Here is a 19736-nt window from a genome sequence, read left to right as displayed (position 1 = left end):
AAACTTTGATTAGTCCAATAAATGCATACACATTATGTTCAGTTTATGTAATCTTCTGATCGAAACAAATAATAACTGTGAATTGATAACATACGACTTAATTTAGGACTACAACGACATGCAAAATTGTTTTCCTGCACAGAAAGATGCAAGTTTATTCAATCCTAACAATGACAGTTGATTGTTCATTCACAATAAAAAGACCATACTGCATCTGCACGTGCACAGAATTGAGGATGAATACAACAGACCTTTTTCACATTTTTCTGACTTGTCATACTACACTATATATACAATATATACGTTTAATCTGTTATTTTATTTCTTTATAAATGCAAACCGAGTCAAGCCGACTCCGGAGGTGGCGGTATGCACCTTAAAGTTGTTTGCAATCCGCCAAAAAACCGAGAGAAGAAGAAGAAGAAGAAGACGAAGCCGACTCCGAGCTGTCCGACTTCAGGCCAGCTTTTTGAGACCTCCCCCGGCTGCGATCGGCTATTCTCGTCTACTTTCGAGGCGAGCCGCAACGCGTCTCAAACAAGCCTACTGCGCCGCCTCGCCACGCCTCGCTCTCAAGGCTGCGGGCGTCTTTGTCCCGCGAGATTTCAACGTCTCATGTAGGCGAGCCTACAGAGCTTTATATATACAGTCTATGCTCCAGAGCAAGTCGGACAAAATGACTAACCATCATGCAACGCACTAGCAAGACGTTGATCGCAATTTCGATCAACGTCTTGCTCGTGCGTTGCATGATGGTTAGTCATTTTGTCCGACTTGCTCTGGAGGCCCGCCTACATGAGACGTTGAAATCTCGCGGGACAAAGACGCCCGCAGCCTTGAGAGCGAGGCGAGGCGGCGCAGTTCCTCTCCACGGGCTGCGGATGGGAAACGACTCGCTGGTATCTCGAGCTGAGCGCTCATTGGTGGTTTTTACCACGTGCTGCTGATGAAACTCTCCAATTGGCTGGCAAAAGTTTGTTGTTGTTTTGTGTCAGTTTTACGTCGCCACATCCATTCCCATTTTTCATCATTGTTCCACAATGTTTATCATCATGAAATTAATATCTATATATTTTATACTATACTGCTTACCGTTTTCATACTTTATATATCTTAGCATATTCATACACACTGTTCATGCTGCTCATAGGCTGATATCTAGTGTATTCATACCCCTCACTGTTTATTCATCATTCAATTCATTTTTATTCTGTAGGTTGTGTACATTACTTTTCACTTTACTGCTTGTTGCACCTGGTTAGAAGCTAAACTGCATTTCGTTGTCTCAGTACCTGTAATATGTGCAATAACAATAAAGTTGAATCTAATCTTGAGCAGGAACAAATGCATTTACTTAGTACATATCTGACATGAACGAATATACACATTTGTGCATTCTTTATAAATGCAAACTTGTCAAGACCACTGACGGAAGTAGTTTTGAAAAGTAATAAGTGGTTCTGTCTTTTACATGTATTCAACCCCCCTTGTACTGATTTGTTTCAAAATGAACTGACACTTGAGTCATTCATTTGTAGTGATATAATAATTGTGGGATTTCTATTGCATCCACTTCATCTGCAACGAAAAACGCCAACGCAATTTTCGCCATTGCAAACCCAGCCAGTCAAGCCGACTCCGACTCCGAGCTGTCCGATTTAAGACGAGCTTTTTGACACCTCCCCCGGCTGCGATCGGCTACTCTCGTCTACTTTCGAGGCGAGCCGCAATGTGTCTCAAACAAGCCTCTTGTCTTCCTACATCAGGGATGGGAAAATGGCGGCCCCCACCTCCTCTTTTTGCGGCCCTCAGATTCATTTATAAACAACATAATTAATTTAAAAAAAAGTAGTACTGATACCATCCACTAGACTCCTACGTCGCGAGCTGCGTACATGATTTCGTTCGGCAGCCAAATACCGCAAAAATAATCTGTGACGCGTTTGTGTGTATTGTGTTTGTTTCCCGGGAAACACTCACAAGAAACACCGGCTGTTGTTATGCCTGCTGTGACGTTAAATTGCCACTTGTAATTATGCCATTACAAGCTTAAAAGCTGTATTTATCATCTGAATGTGGCGAAACAAGTTTAATATTCTAAAAACCATGACTTTGTTTATTTCAAATCAGATGAATACAAACTGTAACGGACACTGCCGTGTTGTCTATGACTATACGCTTTTCATTCATAATTTCAGCGGGAGGGAGGGGGAGCGGTGCTGAGGAACAGCAGAGTGCGGGTTGACAGTGTCTGTGTTGACATTCCCCTTATTGTGCGTCAGCAGAGGCTACAAGTGTCTTAGCTAGGTTCAAGCTAGACAACTAATGTCTGGGTTAGTCATGACTTCATGTTTATGTCATCTTAATGGTTAATCTTAATGCACCCACATTTCCCGTGATTTCCAATAGTTTAAAATAGTTTTATTCCACTGTTAAATAACCTGTTCAATACAAACATGCCACTTGTACAAATTAAATAACATATCTGTGAACTGATATTTGTTTAGTGAGCTTATTAGATTGTAAAATGTCAATAAAGATATCAGACTTAATTTGTTAATAATTACATACAATTTGTGTGTGTGTGTGTTCCAAGTGAATCTGCGGCCCCCTGGTGGCCAGAATACATTATGTGGCCCCCACCACCATCCAAGTTGCCCATCCCTGGTCTACATGATGTGGCATCTGTTTCATATGGGTGTTTCCATAGACGTAGTCTCTTTATTTCCCCCTCAAAATGCACCAGATTGATGCATTTAACTCCAAATAATAAAAACAAATCTTACCAGGGGAGCATCCCCCCTAGAGGATTTGAGGTCCACCCCCAAAATATGTGCATATGGACAGGTTCCCAAATACATTTGCACATTTTTAAATAGTAACCCCTGTGTGTGTCTGTGTGTGTGTGTGTGTGTGTGTGTGTGTATGTATGTATGTGTGTGTGTGTGTGCTCGCGCATGCATTAGTTTTAAAGACCCCCATAGAGCTCAGTTTATAACTCGAGTAAGTAGTTTTATTATAAAGCAAGGTGAAACAAAATGGAAGGCACGCAGCCTGAACAAACAAAAGGGCCAAAAGGGCGCCGACTTAACTAATGAACAAACAAAAGGAGGACTCTAACAAAGGGAGCCTGTTTAAATACAAAGGAATAGATAATAACGAACTAAATAGCAAGTAAAACCCTCACTGTCAAAGTGGTACAGTATAAATACAGGAAGCTGTAAAAAAACACAGCTGAGGCAAAGTACAACAGTCACACAACACTAAACTAATCAAGACACATCTAATCACAATAATACTGATCAACACTGACCACACAAGTACTGTTTAACACATTCACACACAAATTAGCAACTAGCGAGAGCGTCTGTTCACTCAACAGAGCCTCCAGAGTGATCTTCAGTCACAGGCTTTGAAGTCATCTCCAGCAGGTGTGTGCTGTGATTGGAGTGCGTCGGGCCCAGCGTGCTCCAATCACAATCTTCAGGGGGCGGACCAGGAGATGGCAGCCAATGACGTCAGGGCACCCGCACAGCTCATTTACATATAACACAGGTTAACACAATTAAAAGGACCAGGAAGGCAGCAGCCGTAACAACACTCTTGGACTCAGTACTAGTGAAACTACTCCCACAAGTACTATGAAGTACTTTTACTATGTACTTTTCCAGTAATCCTCTGTCAATGTCCCCTCCTGAGTACAATAATGTTTTTCTGCTATTTTTAATAAGCATTAAAAAGCCTTTCTTCCTGAGACTGACAGTATTGGACACTCCGCCATGTCAATACGTTTCTCTTTTTGTAGTGTATTGGTCTTTTGTAGAGGTTTTTCATTGCCAGCTAAAATATTGCCTATGGGGCAGCAAATTGATCAGAACCAGCCCTGGTGTCATCCCCACAGTACCCCCCATTTGAAACATGTTCCCACGGCTATGGATGCCTAAGTCCATGAGTGGGAAATATAATCTACATATTCGTCCAGTATTGGATCTTCTAAAGTTTCACCATCCCGGAATAAAACAATAAATCTATGTAGGTTATTGGGTTATTTTTAAATAATTGGCGTATGAGACAAAAAAGGGAGGTGTAGCTCAACAGGAACCTTTGATCTTGTGTTGGGTAACATTGAGTTTAAAAGTATGTGGGTCACACTGCAGCTTTTCTAAGTAAAATACTTTGATAAATGGTAGTTTTAAACACTTTTGCCTTTTTACTTCTGATGCTAACTGATGTGAGTCCCATGGTCCCCTGAAGTGGCTGAATTACTTTAAATATAGTGTATGTATTCAGGTTTACAATACACGTCCTATTCTTCATAAAGCAGGAGGCTAGGACACCCACAGCCAATTACTAAGAACATCTATGTAAGGAGGTATTTTTAGGTTTTAAACAATAATATGATATATGAGGATTGTACTTCTAATGGATTATTTTTACTTGACTTCATGCACTGGTTAATACTGCTTGTTTTTAGCTTCTGTTGCGCTAACGGATAAAATAAGCTGTTTCTACAATAATGTGGAGGGAGAGCTCTCATGTCAGACTGACATGTCAGCCGTGTGTAGGCCACGGAGCCTACACACGGCGGCGTGCGTTGCCGCTTGGCGGTGGGCGTGTCTTGAGCTTGGGGAGTCAACGCGACCAACAACCAATCACATGAATGTCCCGCCCCGGACATACAAAGCAAAGCATTCATGCTACATCCATGCTGGCTAAATATACTGTCTATGCTTGCTAGCTGTCCATTCAAACGAAGTACACTGGATATAAACTCCCCAAACAGTCGAACACCTACCAGTTTCACCCACTGTCTCTGCCACCTCCCCCAATTCCTGGCTCCTCCGGTTTGTATCCCTGTATGTAAAGAGGGACTGGTCATATAGTACCGCCACGATAATTTTCTCCTCCATTTTTTGACATATGGGAAATAACTGCGGTTTGGCTCTCCCAACATACACGCGGTTTGATTGGCTAGCGCTTGTAATGTCAGATTTGCATACGCGGGATTTGATTGGCTGACGCCTCCGTCGAGGCGGCAAAAGTAGAACATTGCTCTACTTTTGCAGCAAGCACCGCGAGAGAAGCTACGCTTTGCTCCCACAATGCAGTTCGGCGAATCGTGACGTCACCCCATTCAAAGTGAATGGGCAGAAGCGTTGAAGCGGCAATGCACGCCGCCGTGTGTAGGGGCCGCCCGTCCACACAGCGGCGTGCGTTGAAGCTTCCAACGCTTCTGCCCATTCACTTTGAATGGGGTGACGTCACTTTTATTGTGGGAAGCGACGTGGAGCGTTGCTGGCTTCAAAAGTTGAGCAATGTTCAACTTTTGACACCTCGACGGAGGCGTCAGCCAATGAAATCCCGTTTATGCAAATCTGCCAGTACAAGCGCTAGCCAATCAAACCGCGTGTATGCTGGGAGAGACGACGCAGGTCATTTCCTCATATTCCAAAAAATGGAGGGAAAATTCATTATAGCGGTAGTGAATCACCCGGTGCTGTATGATCAGTCTCTCTGTTCATCTACCGGGATACAAACCGGAGGAGCGAGGCATGGAGGGAGGTGGCAGAGACAGTGGATGAAACTGGTAGGTTTTCGCCTGTTTGGGGATTTTATATCCAGTTTACTTCATTTTAACATTGCTATTGCTTTGTATGTCGGGGCGGGAGATTCATGTGATTGGTTGTTGGTCGCAAAAAATCCCCAAGCTTCAGATACGCCCACCTCTAAGCGTCAATGCACGCTGCTGTGTGGACGCTCCGTGAGAGGCTGATAACTACAGCTCAGTGAGGTAAAAGACTCTGAGGGTTTAGATAGTTCACTTTTTGATCACAATTTATGTAAACAAATATTTCCAAGGCACTCCTTTATAATTATTAGGATAAATAAAAACAGGTTTTAAATCATTTCAATGTATACTATATGCAACCCGGTATCACGGCAAGACGTGAACATGTGACGATTTACCATGCTGGGAGACGTGAAGATGTCACGGTTTCGTCCCCTTCAAACGTGACAGCTACACGGTATTGTTAACCCATGGAGAAATAACCGGAAATACCAAGCAAATGCTACCCCGACGTAATGATTTATTTTTTAATAGTCACACTCGATTACAGCGATTTTCTTGTTGTCCCAGCTGGTCGACACCTCTTTTAGCATAAACAAAGGCTACATTAATGTATTAAATCGATGTTAATCCATGCGTGTGGATGTGGAATTAACGGACGTGACGTTGTGCGATTGAGTTGCCAAGCAACAGCTTCGGTTCATGATAATTTACAAACTATTCAACTACAACCGTAGTTATATTTAAAAACATGTTAGAAGGCCTCACGAAATACTTTAATGCACATTAAAATGTAAATGTGAAGGAATGTGTGTATAACAAAATACATCGGTCATTAAACGAAACCGGAAACAGACGTAGGCAAGATCCTCAGCTCGATGATTGGATGGTTATCCGCAATGCATGCTGGGATTTGGTGTTTATGTGATGTGAAATCTGAAAACGTTTTTTAAAAATACAATAATACTTTATTCCGAGTGTGCTTGCTTTACTCTTTGAAAGTCATCACATAACGGCATTGTAATACACGGTTCGGCTGCATTAAATATGACATATCTGCCGTAGTTCTCTATTTATAGAGCCCTGCTGAGAAGACTTCTAGACATACAGGAGAACTGCCGCCAAAACTGAAGATGTGATGTGGATCATAAATATATAAGCAATTATACAACATCTTACATTTCTTTTCACACAATGCGTCTCCTTGCAGTATCAACACTAATTCGGCTGACTTTTATATTTGATCCAATTGGTAGATAGGCTGTATTTACACCATAACCGTGCAGAGCTGATAGAAAGGGACACCTGGTGGTCAAAGCACGTTATTGAATTTTATTATTAGATATTAATAGGATCTCTATAAAGTATATTCATTACTCATTATTCTCTACTAATAGTTCATTAAAGACTGTATATAATGACTAGTTTGAACATCCCTTTCAAGATTTCAAGATTTTATTAGCTAAGGTTTATTGACATATCATATTATACACAACTACTGTGTAGTTATGCAATGAATGAAAAACTTGGGTCGCAGGTTCCTCAACAGTGCATTACAAGACATCTATCAATATGTGTGTATACTCCACCATTAAACTGTCATTCTGCACATTTCTTATACTATCTACATACATCTTATAAGAGTATAATACATATGTATAATATCAGTTTAATAATAAACAAATAAGTGCTTAAACATAGTTAACATTGCAGGAAAGCAATATATTAGACGTTAAGTACTTTGTCAGGCTTAATATTTATCTGTAGATACAAATGTCACTGTGTGTGTTGTGTGCTCTGCATGTGTGACCATTAAAGAATCAGAATCAGAATACCTTTATTAGTTCCACACAGGGGAAATGTGCAGCGTTACAGCAGGAAAGAGCCACAGACAGCTTAGTGTTGCATATCTTACATGCGTTAAAAAAGTACTAAGTTAGAATAAAATAAACAATATGCTAAAAAAGTACTAAGTTATAATATAATAAACAATATGCTAAAAAAAAGATAAAAAGTTACATAATTTTCAAAAATACAGATCAAAAACAAAACGGCATATATATTGATTTAGTGGCCAGGTATAAATTACACAGTTATTAATGGCATATATATATTGCACATATAGCACATATTGCACAAAGTTGGTTTGTATTTAGCAGCAAGGGGTGTTATAGTCTGTGTTGTGGTGTGTGTAGGAGGGTCTACAAGGGGCAGTGCTGGTTGTAAAGTCTGACCGCTGCAGGAAGGAAGGACCTGCGGTTTCAAGACGGTTTCATCCCTCTATATTCTTCTTAAAGCTTTTTTCTTATTCAAAATAAGACCTTAACCTAAAGTACTATTTAATGTTTAAATTAAGCCTTATTAGTTTGTCTGTTTTGCACATCCTCCTATTAATATCTAATAATAAAATAATACAATTCAATAACGTGCTTTGACCACCAGGTGTCCCTTTCTATCAGCTCTTGATTGATTGATTGAAAAGTTTATTAACAGCTTGTATATTGGGTACAGTACAGTACAGCTCAAAACATACAATTGTTAAGGGGATGCAGACCAGAGAAAGACTTTCGTCTTGTTTACATCAGGGTCCCCCATTTCCAATTCATCATATAATTTAAGACATAAGACATATTTGACATACAGATGGCTTATTTACAATTTACATACAGGTGGTTTTTTACATACAGATTGCTTATTTACAATTTTCATTTTAGATTTCGTTCTAATACATCCTAACCGGACATTTAAGACATACCAAGTCTACAGATATACAGTTAGTAACAGAGTCTAAAATGCGAGTATATACATAGATGGGGGGGGGGGGGGGAAGCTGTCCATTGAACGACAGGTTGAGATTTGTACCATTACCGGGGCCAGTTTTGCAATGCTCTCCCCCGAAGGTGCTCTTTAAGAGAGGTTTTGAAGGTAAGTATAGTTTTACTTTCCTTTACAGTTGTGGGAAGAGCGTTCCACCTTGATGTGGCATAATTGCGAAACGTGTATTCCCCCTTTTTTTGTGCCAAATCTGGGTTTCACATGATTTGTGGAGCTCCCTCTGGTGTTATGATCATGGTATTCCTTGACCTTTGGGAAGAATTTTGACATGTACATGGGTACCATAGAGGTGTAGTGGATCTTGTAGACCAGGCCCATTGCAAGTAGCTGTACTCTGTCGTCTACTCTAAGCCATCCTAGGTTGTCAAAGTGGGCAGAGGTGAGGTGGGTTCTAGATGAAAGGTCAAGTCTGACCAGTTTATTTTGCGATGTTTGAAGTTTTATTTTTAGCGCCTTGGAGGTGCTATGGTACCATGACGTGCAAGCATAGTCATAGTACCCTTGAATGAGTGCTCCTGCCAGAGTTTTCAGGGTGTTTTTGTTTACCAGAGAGGAGATCCGGTATAGGAATCTAGTTCTTTGATTGACTTTTTTTATTACATTGGATGCCATTTTGTCACAGGAGAGGTTTGCCTCAAGAATAGATCCTAGGTATGTAATTTCCTTCTTACTTGTGACAATAATGTCGCCCACTGCAACTGAGAAGTCGTCGGATTTGCTGAGATTATGTTTCGAACCGAAGAGAATGGACTCTGTTTTACCCAGGTGTAATGATAATTTATTATCGGCGAGCCAGGTGCAGATTCTGCCGAGCTTGGAGCTGAGGGTTTTTTCAACCTGCAATCTGCTCCTGTCAGAGACCAGCAGGGCTGAGTCGTCCGCGAACAGGAACAAGTTGCAGTCACATGCTGATGACATGTCATTTACATAAATTAGGAACAGTAACGGACCTAATATGCTTCCTTGTGGAACACCACAGCTCACTGGGAGGGGGGGGGACAGAGTACCGTTTACATCCACCATCTGTTCTCTCCCCTCCAGGTAGGATTGCATCCAGCTCACCGATAGTTTATCAAAACCAATTGCTTTTAGCTTGTCAATCAGAATGGGGTGATTGACAGTGTCGAAAGCCTTTTGTAGGTCTAGCATCACCATGCCGCAGTACTTGCCCTCGTCCACCTCTTGTTTGATGTGGTCGCTCAAATAAAGAAGGCATGTGTCAGTGGAGTGGGATGTTCTAAAGCCAGATTGAAATTCATAGATTAGTTTCTTTTCCGCGAGGTACTTTTCGACCTGTTCATATACTATTTTTTCCATGACTTTCGAGATGGAGGTAAGTATAGAAACAGGGCGGTAGTTGCCTTGGTCCAATTTGCTGCCCTTTTTGTGCAGGGGGGTTAGTCTTGCAATTTTGAAGTCTTTGGGTACTTTTCCCTGTTTTATGGAGAGGTTAATTATGTGAGCTATGACTGGTGAGATGGCGGTTGCTGTGTCTCTGAGGAATTTGGAAGGGATATTGTTGTGGCCATTGGCCTTGTTAGGTTGGAGGGCGCTCAGTTTAATGAGTACCTCTGCTGTTGTTACCCTTGCTAGACTGAAATCATCTTTGTGTACCCCTAGGTTTTTGTAGTAGGTCATGATGTGATCTACTCCAAAAAGCCCTGAGTGGGAGGGTAATTTATTTACAAGAGTTGTGGCTATGTTTGTGAAAAAAATGTTCAAGTACTTGGCCACATCCAGTTTGTCTGTGATGAGCCTGTTATCTGTCTTTATGTTTAAGTTATAAAATCTCGTTTTGAGTTTTTTTACTGCAGCCAAGCTGGTTATTGAGTAATTTCCAAAGTTCACAGGGTTTATTTTTGTTTTCCTCAGTTTTGACATTGATGAAATTCTTTTTGGCAGTTTTGATCATGGAACTTACGTCATTTCTTAGTCTGTTTCTTTCAATTTTGAGTTCAGTCACGTGGGCCTGGAGTTCACTGCTCGTGCTTTTGGAAAGCATTGACTGACTTTTATGAAACTCAGAGCATTTTTTGTCTCTGGTTTTCATGGCGGTCAGTATGCCGGAGTGCATCCACGGCTCAGCGCGATTTTTTACCCTGGTTGTTCTTAGGGGGGCCAAATCATTGAGTATTGCAGAGAATTTGTTTTTGAAAACCAAGCCATGTTTCTTCAACTTGTGTACCACTGAGCTCATCTGACCAGTCCAGGCTCTCCAGTTCTAGGTTAAAGGCCTCGCTAGAGTAGTTTTTGATAAAAGCATAATATGCTTGCCTTACCGTTCATGAATAGCTGCCTGAGTTCAGCCAGTTTGTGTCTCAGGCTGTTAGTGTTCAGATGAAAAATATGTAGTCCATTTTTGTTGCTTAAATGCACAATGTCGTCAGCTTGCAGATATTTGTCTTTGTCCGTTACAGCAACCGGCTTGTCGTGGTGGTGGTGGTGGTGGGGGGAGGGAGGCTCCGTTGTAGCTTTAGCCGTTGATATGCTAGCAGGGTGGCTAACAACATGGCGGATATTTGTTCCCTCGGATCTCGGTTATCTTCCTCTGCCTCATGCGTGTCTGTCTGCCGAGGCGTCCCCGGGGGAATCTCGAAGTCTCCGTTTATTCCTTGGTCTCCGCTGTCTCCACGGTATCTGTTGTCGTCGCGTAGTTGTTGTTGCAGCGGAAGAGATGCTAGTTCTGATGCTAATTGAGATGCTAGCTGCTCGAGCCTGCAGGACTGGCTTCTTGTCTGCACCGGGCCCGGATTCAGATGGATGTCTCCCGCTAACAATAAGACCAAGACGATCATACTTCTTCGGTCTAGTTTGCCTGACGGGGGTAAGTACTTTCGCGTCGGGTTTGCAGTTAATAATGCATGAATGCTTGCACTTCCAAAAGCGAGGTGTTTCCTTTCCCAGCCGTTGAGAAGGTAAAAGTCATTGTGGTTCATTTTATCCCCGCTTTCATTACTCTCCTTCTCTAAGTGATGTTGTCTCATTGATGAGTTGAGGTAGGAGTCCATAATCCATATTGTCAGGAGGATGAAATATGTAAAAAATCGTGAGGAATAACCGCCAAAGCGGGAGCTCTCGAAAATGCGACCACTCATAGTGAAACCGGATGTTTCAGAGAGGAAACCTCTGCACGGTTATGGTGTAAATACAGCCTATCTACCAATTGGATCAAATATAAAAGTCAGCCGAATTAGTGTTGATACTGCAAGGAGACGTATTGTGTGAAAATAAATGTAAGATGCTGTTTAATTGCTTATATATTTATGATCCACGTCACATCTTCAGTTTTGGCGGCAGTTCTCCTGTTTGTCTAGAAGTCTTCTCAGCAGGGCTCTATAAATAGAGAATTACGGCAGATATGTAATATTTAATGCAGCCGAACCGTGTATTACAATGCCGTTATGTGATGACTTTCAAAGAGAAAAGCAAGCACACTCGGAATAAAGTATTATTGTATTTTTAAAAAACGTTTTCAGATTTCACATCACATAAACACCAAATCCCAGCATGCATTGCGGATAACCATCCAATCATCGAGCTGAGGATCTTGCCTACGTCTGTTTCCGGTTTCGTTTAATGACCGATGTATTTTGTTATACACACATTCCTTCACATTTACATTTTAATGTGCATTAAAGTATTTCGTGAGGCCTTCTAAAATGTTTTTAAATATAACTACGGTTGTAGTTGAATAGTTTGTAAATTAACATGAACCGAAGCTGTTGCTTGGCAACTCAATCGCACAACGTCACGTCCGTTAATTCCACATCCACACGCATGGATTAACATCGATGTAATACATTAATGTAGCCTTTGTTTATGCTAAAAGAGGTGTCGACCAGCTGGGGCAACAAGAAAATCGCTGTAATCGAGTGTGACTATTAAAAAATAAATCATTACGTCGGGGTAGCATTTGCTTGGTATTTCCGGTTATTTCTCCACTGGTTAACATGGGTTAACAATACCGTGTAGCTGTCACGTTTGAAGGGGACGAAACCGTGACATCTTCACGTCTCCCAGCATGGTAAATCGTCACATGTTCACGTCTTGCCGTGATACCGGGTTGACTATATGACAGTAAACCAAAAATATCGTTTAAAACTGGAGAGATTAAAAAAGATGCATAAATAAATAAATGTTAACTGGTAAAATAAGATATGAATCAACAACAAAAATAAAATAAGTTACATTTATTTGTTATTGGCTATGGTAGGTTATTGGTTATGTTCACATACTTATTTGATTATTAAAATATAAACCGATCTTTTCCATATGGGTGTTTTAGAGTTACCCTAGATCAGGTGTCTAGTAATTATGCTCAAAGTGCACCAGATTGAAGCATTTTACTCAGTGCTTGAATTGGAATGAAAAAGGTGCCAGTACTCTAAAATCAGCAACTTTTTCAAGTCAATTGTATATATACAGCCCACAAACAAGAATTTGGCTACTATAATGCTGGTGGGTTTGTCTCTTTACTACTGTATATTTTAGAAAGGTTCACTGTACTTAACATTTTTTATGATAGGCAGCGGATATGGCTAAAGCTCAGTAAGGTCAATATTAACTGAAAATATAGCAATCAAAGTCTAGATCTTCTGCTGAAGACACATGAAGCAGAGACCTTTCAGGTGAGAGCCCCTCTGGTGGTGTTCAACATTAATGACAAGGAAACAAAGCTCTGGTCAGAAGCATTTTTTATAAAAAGCTTTAACAAAATTAAGTATTTCTGTACATTTTGAATGCAATCTAACTTTCCAACTCAGAAAACGAAAAAGTGCCAAAAGTCTTCTCACATGGCTGAGCTGCTTTGCAATATACTTCACCACTGAAGAATACAAATATGTATAAAGTAAACTATGATGCAATCTAACTTTCCAACTCAGAAAAATGATAAAGAGCATGAACAAAGAACATGTAAAAACAAATGCAAAATTTGCACAATCTAAAATGAGAAACTGTAACTGCAAGTAACAAAGTCTGAGCCATGGTAAAGAGTTACATTGAACACCAAGCTGATCAGATAACTCCCTGGTTGGTCTGAAGTCCTTCTATCTCCAGGATCTGTACAAATCGGCACATTATGCCAAAAGTCTTCTCACTGGGTGAGCTGCTTTGCAATATACTTCACATTGTTAGAAAAGGCTCCAGAAGGCCTTGGGGACATCAGTATCAGGGGCTGGAGCTGGACAGGCTCTTTCATCAGCACTTCTCCTTCCCTTTGCCAGCCAGGACCTCACATACTGTTCCGGATTGAACTGTCCTAGTGATGGTCCATTACATTTAATGAAAACCAGGCTGGACAGTCGGCTGACAGAGAGAGCATTCCTTTTTGCAGTAAGGATATCGTTCATGCAGCTGAATGCCCGCTCACACTCACTAGTGGAGACAGCGATGGTTCGGACTGCTTTCAGTAGAGGCTCCATGGCAGCAGGTGTACGGGATGCCCTGGTTTCCTTGTATTCGCGAAAGCCCTGAACAGTCTCTCTTCTGTCCACTTTCAGCACTTCGCACAAACGTAGCACCTCTACGTCCCCATACTGTACGTCTAACTCCTCTTCAGGCCAACTTCCAGGATGGATAACTTTCATGTCCTGGATTAGCTGATTGTCCCGGGCCTCCCGGCCATGTAATGGGATTTCTCTTGTGCTGACATGAGAGGAGGTTGTGGAAGTCATTCTGTGTCTCAGATTCTCTACCATACTGCGGAAAAACTGACCTGCATGAATCTGTACAAGCCTGCCATTCTCACGCAGGGCAACACCCTTGAAGGACTTCTCAGCTAGAGCTGTATGAACTGTAGTCATGTGTGGGCCAAGCATGGTGACCATGGATTCAAAAACTCGTATTTCTCGAGTTAAGAGCCTATCTGCTGTAGGCAGTGTCATCTCTCTTTTTTGGAGTTGCCGAGAGAGGTCGCTGAGCTCTGTGAGCGCATCGTACATCAGTCCCAGATTGCTGACAAACGTTGCAGATGTGAGCACATCATCCAGGCCCTTGTACTTTGCTCTGTCTCTGGAATCCCTGCTCGTGTCGTTTGCAGCATTTGTGAAGTGATCATGAAGCACTCGGTAGTTTTCCCAGACTGCTCTGACGCTCCTTTCACTTGAAGCCACCCAGCGGATGGACAAAACACGCCCTATCACCAGGAGACGCTGTCCGACTGCTTGCGCACACTGCGCTAACTGCCTCTGATTTTTGGGGGAGGCATGGAACAAGGAATAGAGTTTGTCAAAAAAGATCTGGAAATGATTGAGCCCTGAGACCTCCTTGACCACATCCCCAACTGCCAGCTCTTGACGATGATTGGAGCAGTGCCACACAAACAGGCTTGGGAATTTACTACACAACTGGGTAGCAACGCCTGTTCTCTTCCCTAGCATGACTGAAGCCCCATCACATGCAAAAGAAACGAAACACTGACCTAAAAAGTCCTCGTTAAAATCTCTTCCAAGACACTCCATTAACGCCTTTGTGATGTCATCAGCCGTTGTTCCATCCAACTCGATCAGCTCCCAAAAAAACGTTTCGGGCTCAGCATCAGCTAATGCTGAGCGTAGACACACAACAAGCACCGTTTTACCACTAATAGTGGTAGATTCATCGACCAAAACACAAGAGTTTTCTTTGGTTTTCTGTAATGTCTTTTGCCATTTTTTTCTTCAGCTCATGAGCTATGTGGTCGATGATTTCGCCACAGGTTTTATTGGAGTGCAAAACCCTGCCCACGTTCAGCCCATTCAGTTTCTGTACATTCAAATCAATTGGCATGTCTGTGAATGGCCGGCTATGTTTGCCAATTGTATATGCCGTTCGAAAAACTCTGATAGTGGTGTCTAATTCAGATTTATGCATAGACTGCACTTGATGTTGAATAGTTTCACGTGAAGCAGATGTAAGGATGTCAGCAGCTTTTACATGGGCTTGTGATTCTTTATGTTCTTTGATTTTTTTTCTCAGGCTAGCTTGTTGTTTGCCCTTGTCAACACCGAAATGAGACACTGCACACTCACCCCATTCAGTTGACAGTTTCAGTCCTTGTCCAGTGTGTATTCCCAAAGATTTGACATCTCTGCATATCCGACATCCTAGCTTCTTATCTTTAAGAAGGAGCCATGCATTGGTCTTGCAAAAATATTGCACCTGGTCCGTTGTCCAGCAGTCAGGTGCATCGCTTTGCCCGGTGTTGGTGGTGGCAGTTGCGCCAGCAGCAGCTAACTTTAGAGGCTCTGGAGGAGGCGGCGGAGCTAGTGCTAATGCTAATGCACTAGAACTTGGAGCAGGAGGATCAACCAAAGAAAGCTCCCCATCAGACACAATTTCCAACACAGGCACAGCATTCTCTGTATTTGAAGTTTCTTCCGGCGACAACCGCTGTCTTTTTGCACTTTTATTAATCCACGCTAACATTTTAGAAATGCTAATTTGTGACGTGACTTGCTTTCCTTCTCTCGGGGGCGTGCCTGCTCTGTTCTATCACTCTACATAGCCACCCACTGGGTGGGAGTTGCACTGCATAAACACAACACACGTGCATCTAGGTATGTAAATTGTAAAGCATTAAAACATGGTTTTACTAACAGTTTTCAGTATGTTGTTACTTCGGCATTATTATTATTATTATTTTGAAACGTGTATTACTATTAAATCACGGTCAAATAGGTTAATTTTGACATAGTCGTTTCCACCACAGTATTTACATGGAGAAGATAAGCCCCGCCCCCTCTCCAGCACGTTCTGTTTGAATGACAGGAGTAAACAGCTGACAGCCGCTGTGAAACTCCAGCGGTTAGAGCGATGAGAATGTCCGGTCGGCACCTCATGACGCATCTACTGAGTACCGGGCGGCTGTATATATATATATGGATGTATAATAAGAACGGCGGGAGAGTGTTGAGTACTGGCACGGTGCATGAGTACCGGAGTACCGCCAGCATGCCGGTACTGAGCAAGAAGTGCCGGTACTCCATGGGTCAGAACCAGAAGTGCCGCCGGTACTGCGTACCGGTGAGTACCGGCCCAATTCCAGCACTGATTTTACTTTAAAATGTTAAAACAAATCTTCCTGGGGGGGGGGGGGGCATAACCCGGACCCCCCTAGAGGATGTGACGTCCCCAAATCAAACATGTTCATTGAGTCCTAAATGCATTTCAAGCCTTTTTATATAAGCTGTCCACCATGTCAATACGTTTCTCTGTTTGCCTGCTCAAATCTTGCCTATAGGGCAGCAAATTGGTCAGAACCAGCCCTGGTGTCATCCCCACAGCACCCCCCATTTGAAACATGTTCCCACGGCTGTGTTGGACAGAGTATTTTAAGAGGATATGGTGGACATATTATCAGCATTACTTCCAGTCTGTACTTCGGCAGCAGCATTTTTACACCTTGGAAAGTCTTTAGAGAATTCCCTCATCAAAACTTAGCAGAAGTGGCTTGATTTTGTTCTCAGCAGGGGACTTTGACAGAGTATTCCTCAAACAATACACAGTAAAAGTACTTCAATGTATTGTAAGTAGTAGGCTAATACAAAGTCAAACAGTATCAATTTGATAAAGAACTAATGGTAAAATTATATTTTTTATCATTCATCAAAGATAGCAGAAAAACATGCATTATGGAGGGGACTCACAAAGTACACAGCAAAAGTACTTCATTTTATTTCTGGTAGAAGTCAAACTAGAACCGAGTCCAACAGTGTCAGTGTCAACTTTTGGTAAAACATATTTGTATCACTCGTCAAATATAGCAGGAATAATGAAGAGCAGCTGATTTGAAAAAACAAACTCGAGAGGCGGCGGAGTTGACTGCAGTGCAGAATCGCTGTATAGTTTAAATCTCCTAACAATGTTGTCCATTTTAGACAGAGGCTTATTATATTTACAGCCCTTAGTAACATCCATTTTCTGGGCTCAATATGTGTCTTGGCCGTTTTCGTTGTGATCGCTAAATTCACCTTGTTTCCCTTTGTTTATAATATTATCACCGCTTTTGTTTTGAAATCACTTACGTGAGTTTCGCCCCGCCCCTCGCTCCAATGACCATTTGACCTTTTAGTAAGGTAAAAAGAAAAACACGTGTATCTACCGTCCAATTGTTTTTATTTATTAAACACGTAAACAGAAGAGCGTCTGAGAGGCCTTTTTGCTTTTTGCTTTTTAGCTTACTAAATGGTCTAATGGTCCTTGCAGCGAGGGGCGGGGCGAAACTCACGGAAGTGATTTCAAAACAAAAGCCCTCGTTTGCTTGGAACGGTGATAATATTATAAACAAAGGGAAACAAGGTGCTTTTAGCGATCACAGCGAAAACGGCCAAGACACACATTGAGCCCAGAAAACGAATGTTATTAAGGGCTGTAAATATAATAAGCCTATGTCTGAAATGGTTGTTGTTAGGAGATTTAAACTATACAGCGATTATTATTCCTGCTATATTTGACGAGTGATACAAATATTTGTTACCACAAGTTCGTAAGGAAACTGACACTGTTGGACTCGGTTCTAGTTTGACTGCTACCAGAAATAAAATGAAGTACTTTTACTATGTAGGGTAGGCTACTTTGTGAGTAATCCTCTGTCAAAGTCCCCTCCATAGTAGCCTACATAATGCATGTTTTTCTGCTATCTTTGATGAATGATAAAAATATAATTTTACCATTAGTTCTTAATGAAATGTATACTGTTTGACTTCGTATTAGTTAGCATACTACTAACAATACATTGAAGTACTTTTACTGTGTATTTTTTGGGAAATACTCTGTCAAAGTCCCCTGCTGAGAACAAAATCAAGCCACTTCTGCTAAGTTTGATGAGGGAATTATTTTTTGTTGCCATTAGTTCTTCGTAAGATTGATCCTGTTGGACTCAGTACTAGTGAAACTACCCCCACAAGTAGCCTACTATGAAGTACTTACTGTGTACTTTTCCAGTAGCCTACTCCTCTGTCAATGTCCCCTCCTGAGTACAAGAATGCATGTTTCTCTGCTATTTTTGAATAAGCGTTACAAAAAACTTTCTTCCTGAGACTTATATTGTTGGACAGAGTATTTTAAGAGGATATGGTGGACATGATATCAGCAATACTTCCAGTCAGTACTCCAGCAGCAGCATTTTTACACCTTGGAAAGTCTTTAGAGTCTGGCCTGGATAGCTGGTCACAAATATCCTTCAGCACACTGACACACTCTGTCACATGGTTGCCCTCTTATGATGCTGCTGTCTTTTAAGATTATTTCTCAGCCGCTAGTTCATTCCTCGCAGATTCTTCAGTCTCATCAGCCTCATCCTTCCATCAGGCCCAGTCAACGCCTCCAGCACACTTCCAGTGTCTGACTCCATATGATATTGTCCTGATGCTGTAAGGGTGATGCCCCATGATCACAAAATGACCCCTCTAAAGTCTGAGTGCCAACTGCCAAGGACCTCATATTATGTCTGTCATTAATGTTACATCACCCATTATAACAGTTTTCTTTCATTTTTTCTCTTCTCTTAACTGAATAGTCCTGTCTTTAAGTATAATACAATGTAAAGTCTTTTTCCTGCACCCTTTTAAGGCTTCAAAACAGGCATTTTTAGTGTATGTTTTTGGAGAAATGACACAATCAATGGCCCAGAATTGTACTTTATAAACTCTGAATCTTGTGGTGCTTGGTGAAATACAGACTGGTTAAGTCTGTATTTCAGACTAGCTTCTAGTTCTAGTTCTAGCAGACTAGTTCAGACATAACCAGGTTATATATGTATGTGTATATATATGCCTTTTTTGGAGCCCTTTTTTGTAATATTTATTAAAATGTCACTAGTTATTTGAACAAACCACTATCTGAGGATAACAAGAAACCATAAAGCGCCCTTTATCTAGAGAGCCATTGAAGCCCATGAAGAATGTATCCTTCCACAAATCTTTTCATCTGCTGTATTAAAAAAGTTGCCACGTGTTTCCAAATTCAAGTTAAGGCACTATCTGTGCAGATTAGAACATTACAAATATTCTTAATTTGCAGCATTTAAAAAAAAAAAGTGTTCAGAAAGACTGCATCAATTATATGCTATATATCTATCTATCTATATATATATATATATTTGTATTAACTAACCAAAGTCAATTTAAATAGCGGGCACAAATGGATTAATTGCCATGGATGTGGTGTTTGATATAGTTTACGTTCAATTTCAACTATTTTAGGCAGAAACACGTTTATTGACTAAACCTTTTTTAATAATTTACTATAATTTAGAAAGGTTTTTGTGAGAAATCATTTCAAAAGTAAACTTTTTTTCATTTTATATTTGAAATGTTTGCACACAACATTATTAATTTATACATTTTTATCA

Source organism: Gymnodraco acuticeps, unplaced genomic scaffold (assembly GCF_902827175.1).
Source record: "Gymnodraco acuticeps unplaced genomic scaffold, fGymAcu1.1, whole genome shotgun sequence".
NCBI lineage: Eukaryota > Metazoa > Chordata > Actinopteri > Perciformes > Bathydraconidae > Gymnodraco > Gymnodraco acuticeps.
The sequence above is the reverse complement of the archived record's forward strand: the minus strand, read 5'-3'. Positions refer to the sequence as shown.